At 40.7% G+C, this 10,859-nt stretch overlaps 1 long non-coding RNA gene across 1 annotated transcript; it reads right to left on the bottom strand.

Moving 5' to 3' along the window:
* Positions 1–2,677: 2,677 nt before the first annotated feature.
* Positions 2,678–10,274, bottom strand: LOC138747592 (uncharacterized). Its single transcript, XR_011347567.1, has 4 exons — positions 10,155–10,274; positions 6,178–6,215; positions 5,152–5,313; positions 2,678–4,221 (listed from the first exon to the last, which is right to left on the bottom strand). It is a non-coding gene; the product is annotated as an uncharacterized lncRNA (long non-coding RNA).
* Between the last annotated feature and the right edge of the window lie 585 nt (positions 10,275–10,859).

Genomic DNA, 10,859 nt, shown 5'->3' with positions numbered 1-10,859 from the left:
AGGGAATTAGCATGTTGGATTCACAGTGCGTGGGAGAAGCCCTTCCACAGTTGAATGGATGTGAACCAAAGCTGATATGAAGGAGACTTCCTTTTTCAATCTTTTTTATTATATTATAGGGAAATAATACATAAGGAGAATAGGAGTACAAAATCAAGGGGAAAGATCATTAGATGACATCATATGATATAACATACATTGCACCACAATTAACAAATATGTTCTCATCTCAAACTGAAAACTTAAAAAAAAATTATTATACAAAACCCCACTTCATGTAAGAAAAAAAACCAAAAGACTGGGCAGCCTATCCTGAGAATATATTAATAAAATTAATCACCTGGTCTTCACCAACAAAGCAAAAAGAAATAAAATTAAAAATAGTATAATGATTTTCCCTTCCACACTAAGTCATGTGGAAATAATTTATAAAAAGACATCAAGTCTCTTCAAATTTAACAGAAGTATCAGATGTATGACTCCTAACTTTCTATAAACTTAAACGTGACATAATTTGAGAGAGCCACTGAGTCAAAGTAGGTGGATTAGAATGTTTCCATTTAAATAAGATCACTCTTCTAGCCAACAATATGGAAAAGGCTACAGCCCACTGTGTGGAAGTGGAAACTCGTCCCACTTCTCGAACTATAATCCCAAAAAGAGCAGTCAATGGGTTAGGTTGCAAACTGATAGAGACTGTCTAATTCTGCATTGCCCTGTGATGTTTTCCAGAAACATGAGGTTGTGTTTGATTTAGCATTCCAAAGGGTGCACAAACAAATATAAGCAACAAAATGCAAGACAAGTCCTTTGCAAAATTTAAAGGGCCAGCAATTCCATTAACGTTGCAATCATGGTGAGGATTCGCAGTTGAAAATAATTATAATGGCTAAAATAATTCTGCACTAATATATTTCCCAAATTTCTGCAGCTGACAGTTTTATTTGGGAGTAGTATCTTCAGGTACCCTCCACCACTGTTTGCTTGTCTAAAAGTTGTCATAACAAAATTGAACCACTTCAGAAATTAGAACCATTGCATGGAAAAATCAGAATTTGCCAATACGTTCCAAATATTTAACCTGGGTGCTCCAATTAAATATTTATGAGTTGCAGTTCTGTTATAGTCTCATTGACAGAAACTCAGTGTTGCATCTAAGCAACAGAAAGATGACCAAAATGATAAAAGGTTCAGGCTAAGTAGAGGATACAGTAGATGATGAGGTCACATGGTTCAATCAATATTCTGTGAAAGACCTGATAAGAGAATTACTCCCAACAGCATCGATAGTCTATCAATTATACTGTACTTGTTCATCATAACAGTTTCCATTGCCTGTTGGTTAAATAAAATTAGAAGGATCGGATGGAAATAATATTTTTGCAACGTAGGAATGCTGCTTTTTAGATGATAGGTTGATTCCAATAGTTTTCCAACATCTGTTCTCAATCACACTGTCAACTCAGAGTGAAATATGAAGAATATTTTCTAACTTGATCTTAATGACATGTGGTGTAATGGACCTTGTATTATAATGTGATGCAGATGGTACCTCACAGGAATTAAGCAGAGTTGAAAAAACAGTTAGTTAGAGTAGTGATTTGCTGGCCAAAAAGCTACATTCATAGTAAAAGAAGTCATGAAGTTTTATAATATCGATAGAGGCCATTTTGCATTCATGCTCTTTCTCGCTCCTTGAAAAGGCTATCCAGTCGGTTCTATCCCTTTGTTCTCTACCCACGTTCTGCAATGTCTTCCCTTCAAGCATTATCCAAGTCTTTTAAATATATTGAATGAATTTCCACCATCCTTTTAGCCAGTGCCTTCTGGATCAGAACAGCTTAGTGAACAGAAAAACCTCTCCACTGCTTTTGTTTGGCAATTATCAAAAACTGTGCCCTCTGGATCACCTTCCATCTTGTGAACTCTTTTGGAGTTCAGTATTCACCATATGTTTGAAATCTCTGATCTACATGATCAACTGAAGTTCCAAGGAGACAATCCATTAAAAGTAACAGTTAATGCAGACAATGTAGAGGTCAACCTCTACATTGTTTACCCCACTGAGCAGTAGTCAAAAGATGTGTGTGCAGTCATTGATTTAAAGTCAAACATTTTAAATGTCTATTTCAATTTTCAGTATCAGAATGGAAACAGCTTACACAGGAAATGCTCTGAACCTTGATATTATTCCACCAAGAGAACTCTTCACCCTTTGGACCATTGTGGAAATTTGGATCATTGAGTCATCGTTAATTTAATTAAATGGTGCAGGGTTTGAGTTTAAACCAGATGTTGCAAACACTAATAATTTATTTCCTGTTAAATGGTGAAAAAAAAATCTTTGAATGAGTGACACTCTTGTGCACAATTTATAATGATTTCAATTTAGAGGGCACAATTCGGAAATAGGCCATTCTGGCCCGTGACCCTGTGCTGCCCCAATACACTCATGTGACACATTAGCCTACAAACCCTGTACATCTTTGGAATATGAGATGAAACAGGGGAAGCTGGAGCACACTCACATAAACACTGGGGAAACATACTGTTACGAGGACAAAGGACCCCAAAACCCAGCAGCAATGGATATTCACCACGACAAACGGTTACATAAACAAAAATTGTTTTTAATTATCTTTAAACATGAAAATAGAATCAAACTTTAACTTATCACTATTAACTTAACTACCCAACTTAATCCCCTTCTAATTCGAAGCGCACGTGTATGTAACGTGTGTGTACATTTAAGAAAAGTTATTTGGTTCACAGTTCAATCTCACTTTTCATTCTTCCAAGTTCACTGGTTGCAGGCAATTCTTATATTGTGCACAGAATTTAACATGTATAAAGTTCACCAGGCTTTGGTGCTCAAAAGGTAAATGTTTACTGCTCAGGAAAGTTCTTGTAGGGTTTGCAGAGAGAGATTTGTGGTTCCAGGATTTCCACAACTGAGGTACCACCATTAGTCACCTCAACATCTTGCTGATGAAACTTGCCCCATCGGGGTTCTCCAGATGGTAACCTCTTTCTTTCAGGCTATCATAAAGTTCCTTTCTGTTCCGCCTATTCCAAGAGAAACATCAGACGGATAGCACTTCCAGCCATCTGCCCCTCTGGAACTTCTGTTTCAGTTCCAACAAGCTTCTCCTGGCTGACACTGTTGAGTCTCTCCCTCTTTCTAAGATTCCAACTGCCAGCCACGTGTCCTTCTCTCTCTCTCTCACTTGCAAAACCCCCCACCTTCTCCAGCAAACAATAGGAGTTGGTCTTCTGCTCCCGTCGGTTGTTTTAGGTAAACAAACCTCTCAATGACCTCTGAGTGAGCGCTTTGCAGAGAGGTCAGAAGCCTTGCAAAAAGGTTCAACACAGACAACCTGGCTCTTCCAAGACAATAGCCTATTCATTTCATGACATCATTTTAATTAGTGCCTACTTGTGAAATGTGGATAGCATTCTCCATAGTGTCTGTAAAGTCACTGAATATGAATTCTTCAATATTTAAAATAAGATCTGTTTTAAAGTGTTTGTATGTAACCTACTCTAATTTTACCAATTTATCTCCCAAAAACATTCCTAAAAATTCCATCACAGTACAAACTCTTTACAGTCAGTGGCAGATTCAAACCCAAGCAAAAACTGGGAAAAAACATACAAAATCCTTGTAGACAGTGAGAGATTCTAACCCGGGTTTCTGACGCTGTAATAGTGTGGTGCTCACCATGCTGCCAATATTGCAAAAAAACAAGTTGTGGATGGGGAAACAACAGTAGAAAGTATGAAAGCCAGTCTCAAAAATAATGGGCAATACATTGAGCAGATGAAAAAGGAGAAAACTGTCTGTCGAAATCCAAATCCAACAGAATACTCTTGAAAATATATTTATATATTCTATTGAATAAATATATGCTTAAGAGAAGCAAATCTTGACTTCAAAAAACTCACTGGATGAACCAAACTACTTCAAGTGAATTAAAGTTTATAAACTCCAGTTTAAGGCATTGATGATGAATATGTGAAGTATTCTTTCATAAGAGTTTCAAAAATGGAATTAAGCCACAGACAACTGCTAGAAACAACCAAGAGAATTTGAAAATCAAAATCTTTCATGAAGTAGACTGTTGACCATGATGCTCTTTGGCTGAATTCTACTCATCGAACCTTGAAGGAGGAATTTGGGATATGGATCTCAACCTCTGAGTTATGCCACCAACACTGAACCTGTTGTCAAAGAGGAGATGGGAAAAAAATGACTCAAACTAGAGATTCAGAAAGCACAGCAGAGGAAAGTAACACGATAATCCTGCTGCAATGAATGCAGTCATTAAGGTAAAAGATGTGCAGTGAATATCTTGCAGATAAAACCAAAACCTGAGCTGCCAATGTCCATATTTCAGTTGAACACTAGGCGTTTGCAGCCCCTTCGTGGCTCTGCTCATTTGCTGTGCGACAGAAATGGTTTTTTTTAATTTATTGTTGTAAAGTGGTTTATGTGAATGTTTGCACTATGATTGTTGCTGCGAAACACTTGTTCGTGACAATAAATTCTGATTCTGAACATCTCAAGTGCTAACCTTCTATTGAACGCACAATATAACACTGTGCAGAGGAATCACCCAAAGGAAACAACGTGACCCAGCGTCAGCTGCTTCCCCATCCAGGCCCCTTCTATCAATCATCAGACCAGGAATACAAATGGTTTTTTTTCTGTCCTCCACAATAAATGATCTTCCACCAACATCCTCTAAATAAACAGATCATCTGGCTTTAACCACATCATTTGCGATATATGATTGGCTAACACATGGCACACTCCAAAAGTGCCAGGCTGGTGAGTGCCTTTGGCTGCCCTGAAGTTTGTTTCCACTTTATACTGTCCCATTTTACAACAGCCATCTGGAGTTCAGAGAAGTTGTCATTTAAAGGTCATATTACCAGAAAAATGAAGTAGCCCTTTGTGGACTCCATTCGCCCAATGCTGTGTAAACTTTTCTGACATTAGTCTGTAACTTAAATTTTCGCTGTGGCTGTAGACAGGGCAGATCCTGAGGAAGGTGGAAACTGGACAGTTTCATCATTTCCCAGGGCTAGAAAAATCCTGTCAAAACTCAATTGTTCATTTGAAGCTTGTGAACAGTTGTGCTCTTTTACCTGCTGCTCGTCTTAGACATTTGACTTCGATTTCGTAACTCAGCCACCTCAAAGGCTCCAAAAGCATCCTAGGAATGCACCTCTGCCCCTTCATAGGCATAATGTGCAGCTGTAATAATTACCAGAGAAGATGTGTAGAAATGTGCAAGGGACACAGTCCTCCTGTGGGAGAGAACATATGAGGTGGAATGAGAATGATAACACATCCAAAAAGGAAATGGTGGCATTGTCGGAGCTGCTAAAACAACAGTGCTGCCACAAGTGCGGACCCAGCAGTGAGGAGATCAGAGACACAGCGCTGCTCCATGGGGTCCTACTGCCTGGTTCTGATGCCGAAAGCTTCATACAGACCTTGTAGGTCTGTGCCGAAGATGGCAGTACTTGTGCTGGGCAGTGAACCACGAAGGGTTGCAAACTCCAGGGGAGCACCAGAATGGCGTGGGACACCATAAATGGGGAGAATGCCACCCATTGTGCAGAAGAAGCCGGGGGACGATCCCATAAGGAAGGTGACTGCAACAACAGACCAGCAAGGAGCTCAGCTGCTGAAGGACCCATGCAGGCTGTGGGCCATTGGTGACATGGTGGAAGGACCCCTACAGACTGTGGGCTGCTGGAGACTGGGTCATGGGAGCCCGGTATCAAAATCTGGATTTGAGAGGGTGCTGAAAGCAAGAAAGGCTTCCAAGGGGCCTTGGGTGCTGAATACATTTTGATTGTATCGGAGGTTTGGATCTGGAGCTTGGATTGCCTATTGTTTGAGAAGGAGACTATGTGGCTGCAGAAGAACTGGCAGTGAATCCACAGATGCTCAGTAACTGTTTTGTTTCTCTTTCTCCTCTTGCTAGAGGTACTAGGCAATGCTCATGGTGAATGCTTGTTTATGGCCAGCAAAAGTTGAAGTATATCGTGTGCATTACATTTTTAGGTATTCTTTTGTGGCAATTAAAAGGGAGCTTGAACGTTCTTTATCTGCCTGAACCTTTTCAATTTTCTTAAAGTCAAATATATAAATGACTGGTTTACCTCCAAGTCTGAACGAACTTCTGAGCCGTGAGAGGATCCTGTGGTGTTGAGAGAGTGGTAATTGTCACTGATTGTAGGGCTACATTTGTCACAAAATCTATCAAAGATATCCTTGGTGGAAACTTGTACAGCGCATGAATCAACCCAGATGGATGCACTTCAAGATTAATCTAAGTAACATGAGAAGTGGTGGGAAGGGTGGTCAAAGCTGAAAGGGGTTAGAAAAACTGAAGTTTCTCAGCCTTGACAGCAACACCAGTCGCAATAATCACTTATGTGATTCTGCTGAATGATCAACCACCTGAAATACTAATTATTTCTCTCTGCCTGACCTGCTGAGGTTTTCTAACATTTCCTAATTTTACTTCAATCATCTCTTCTTAAGGGACTACTGACACTTTCTCATTGCACCCATCTGCCTTCTTCCTACCATAAAACAATAACTGATCTGCAGTTGAACTCTGTTGTGTTGGGAGGGAGTGGCCACTGGCTGCTAACACGGGCCGTAGACCCCTGGCCTGGGGAACTGAATACCACTGCTCACAGAATCATATTTATACAGCACAGAAAGAGGCCCTTCGACCAACTTGTCTGTGCCATCCAAGTTGCCTACCTGAGCTAGTTTCATTTGGTTGAAAATCCTTTCTAAACCTTCCCTAAGCATCTACCTGTCCACCAGAAGTCTTTTAATGGTTATAATTGTACCCTCCCCTTAGCACTTGCTCCATGTATGCACCACTTTGTGGAATGTGAATAAGTTCCCTCTTAGGGCTCTTTTAAATCTTCAGCTCTCATCCTAAACTATTGTGCTCTAGTTTTAGGCTCTCCTGACATTAATCTGTTCTCTAAATTTATCTTCCTGCTGCAGACTGAGGAGATTCCGGACAAAGGGGACAATAAGGCAGTTTTAGCACTTCTCAGTAGCTAGAGAAACAGCATTGAAACTCTGTTGATCAACTTATACTGACATTCCCTGCTGGAAGGCGTAGCCTTTAGCAAGCAGCCGCCATTGGTATCAAAGCTTGCTTGTGAACAGGAATGGGAATGGGAAAAGTGTGACCTCACTGATAGGGTGGTATTATGGATTATCGGTAGAGATATAGCAGACTGATGTACGAAGCAGAAAGCTGTGATAGTAGGAGATTTTAACTTTCCAAATATTGACTGGGACTTCCATACTGTGAAAGAGCTGGATGGCTTGGAGTTTGTGGAATGTGTTCAGAAAAGTTTAAATCAATATATAGAAGGTGGAAATAAGAGAGGATGCAGTACTTGATCTATTAGGTAACAAGACAGGTCAGGTGACAAATTATGTGTAGGTGAACATTTTGGGTCCAGCCATTAGCTTCAAGTTAATTATGGAAAAGGATAAGTCTGGTCCTCATGTTGGGATTCTAAATTGGAGGAAGGCCAATTTTGTGGAAACGAGAAAGGATCTAGGAAGAGTGGATTGGGATGTGTTGTTTTCTGGCAAGGATGTGTCAAGTAAGTGGATGGCCTTCAAAAGAGAAATTTTGAGAGTGCAGAGTTTGCACGTTCCTGTTAGGATTAAAGGCAAAGTTAATAGACATAGGGAACCCTGGTTTTCAAGGGATATTGGTGATCTGGTTAAGAAGAAGTGGGAGGTGTAGAGGCAACAAGGAGCTAATGAGGTACTTGAAGAGAACAGAAAATGCAAGAAAATACTCAAGAAGGAAATCAGGAAGGCAAAAAGAAGACCTGAGTGTGCTTTGGCAGATAATGTGAAGGTAAATCCAAAGCGTTTCCACAAGTATATTAAGACAAGGATAGTAAGAGACAAAATTGGTTCCTTAGAGGATCAAAGTGGTCAACTATGTGTGGAGTATCACTTAATGGAGAAGATCTTAAAGAGTTTTTTGGCATCAGTATTTACTCAGGAAACTAGTATATAAGGAAGGAAGAGAAACAACAGAAGTGTCATGGAACAGATGGAGATTGAGGAGGAGGAGATACTTGGTCCCTTACAGGGAATAAAGGTAGAATAATCCCCCGGGCTGGATTTGATATTCCCTCGGACCTTGAGGGAGAATAATCTAGAAATTGCAGGGACCCTGGCAGATATATTTAAAATGTCCTTAGCCACAGGTGAGGTGCCAGAGGATTGCAGGGTAGCTTATGTTGTCCCATTGTTTAAAAAAGGCTCCAAAAATAAACCAGGTAATTATAGGCCGGTGAGCCTGATGTCAGTAGTGGGTAGGTTATTGGAAAGGTAGTGGGTAGGTTATTGGAAAGATAGGCTATATGGGTATTTGGACTGCCATGGGCTCATTAAGGACAGTCAGCATGGCTCTGTGCGTGGTAAGTCGTGTTTAATGAATCTTGTAGAGTTTTTTTAGGAGGTTACCAAGAAGGTAGATGAGGAAAGGCTGTGGATGTTGTCTACATGGACTTTGTAAACCCTTTGACATGGTCCCACATGGGAGATTCATTCAGAAGGTTCAGACACTGGATATCCATGAAGAGTTGTAAACTGGATTTGGAATTGGCTGTGTGGGAGAAAACAGAGAGTGATACTGGATGGTTGCTTCTCAGACTGGAGGCCTGTGACGAGTGGTGTTCCTCAGGGATCTGTGTTTGTTGTTGTTTGTTGTCTATATCAATGATCTGGATGATAATGTGATAAATTGGATCAGCAAGTTCGCTGATGACACAAAGATAGGAAGCGCTGTGGACAGCAAGGATTTTCAAAGCTTGCAGAGGGATCTGGACCAACTGGGAGAATGGGCCAAAAAATGGAGATGGAGTTTAATGCAGACAAGTGTGAGGTGGTGCATTTTGGAATGGAAAACCAATGTAGGACATATACAGTAAACGGTGGGGCACTGAGGAGTATTAGGAGCCAAGAGATCTGGGAATACAGATACATTGTTCCCTGAAAGTGGCATCACAGGACAGAATTGTAAAGAAAGCTTTTGGCATCTTAGCCTTTATAAAACAAAGTATTGAATATCAGAGTTTAGATGTTACGCCTAAGTTGTAGAAGACATTGGTGAGGCTAAATTTGGAGTGTTGAAACTGAATGCAGTTTTGGTCACCTAACTACCAGAAGGATATCAATAAGATTGAAAAAGTGCAGAGAAGATTTACTAGGATGTTGCCGGGTCTTCAGGAGTTGAGGTACAGGGAAAGATTAAACAGGTTAGGACTTTATTCCTTAGAGCGTAGAAGAATGAGGGGAGATTTGATAGAAGTTTACAAGATTATGAGAAGAAAAGACAGAGTGGATGCGAGTAGGCTTTTTCCACTAGGATTGGGAGAGATTAATACAAGAGGTCATAGATTTAAGTTGAAAGGGGAAAGGTTTAAGGAGAACATTAGGGGAATGTTCTTCACTGGTGGGCATGTGGAATGGGCTTCCATCTGATGTGGTGAATGCAGCCTCGATCTTGAGTTTTAAGAATAGATTGGATAGACGCATGGAATGGGAGCTGGTCAATGGGACTAGTGGATTAATGGTCAGCACAGACTAGAAGGGCCGAATGGCCTGTTTTCTGTGCTGTAGTGTTCTTGGTTCTATTGGAGAAACTGGACCCAAAAATAGAAATTGAATTGAGCGAAGTACATGGATTCTGAAAAACAGAAAAGAATTTCAAGCATGTAATTGTCAACTGAGTACATGTGACACTATCTGATCTTCTCTAGTAATTTATTTACAAATGTGATTTCAAAACTCCTATGCTGCCCCCTCAAATATCTTCATCACAGCCAGCAAATACTAATTCTTGAAGATTTCTGTTAGTTCCCCTCCAAGCTTCCTCCTTTCCTAAAGGAATCAGTATTTGTTTCTCACTCATCCAGATGCGCAATATTTTCAGCCACAACTCTGTTAGCAATCCCAATAATCTTGTCAATAATTCTAGCAAGTCCTAGTTAGTCCTGCATAGCATGTCTTGTTTAAAAACACTTGGCAGATGCACAACTGAGAATTGTAAACGTATCTACAACTAAATACTCACAGGGAGTTGCCTCATCACTGTAAATTTTTCAGCAACTTCTTCCAGAACAGACACCCATGGATCTGAACAGGAGAAACGGGGGAAAATGTTAACCCACTGTAAGCAACTCTTCCAAATCTCCGTATTCTGTGTTTCTTAAGGATTAAACCTTTCCTATCAGGCAATCACTTTGACAATGATTTATAAAGGGATCACAATCGTGGGAACCCTATTTTCCATAAGTTTATTTTAATTTGAACCCAGGTTATCTTTTCTATGAAGGAAGGTCAGTGCTGGGAAAATAAATATGTCCCCATTAACGACACCTTTCTAATGTGGTATGATCTTCTTTGGCTTGGCTTCGCGGACGAAGATTTATGGAGGGGTAAAGTCCACGTCAGTTTGTGGCTGACAAGTCCGATGCGGGACAGGTAGACACGGTTGCAGCGGTTGCAAGGGAAAATTGGTTGGTTGGGGTTAGGTGTTGGGTTTTTCCTCCTTTGTCTTTTGTCAGTGAGGTGGGCTCTGTGGTCTTCTTCAAAGGAGGTTGCTGCCTGCTGAACTGTGAGGCGCCAAGATGCACGGTTTGAGGCGATATCAGCCCACTGGCGGTGGTCAATGTCGCAGGCACCAAGAGCTTTCTTTAGGCAGTCCTTGTACCTCTTCTTTGGTGCACCTCTGTCTCGGAGGCCAGTGGAGAGCTCGCCATATAACACGATCTTGGGA

Source organism: Narcine bancroftii, chromosome 12 (genome assembly GCF_036971445.1).
Source record: "Narcine bancroftii isolate sNarBan1 chromosome 12, sNarBan1.hap1, whole genome shotgun sequence".
Taxonomy (NCBI): domain Eukaryota; kingdom Metazoa; phylum Chordata; class Chondrichthyes; order Torpediniformes; family Narcinidae; genus Narcine; species Narcine bancroftii.
The sequence above is the reverse complement of the archived record's forward strand: the minus strand, read 5'-3'. Positions and strand labels throughout refer to the sequence as shown.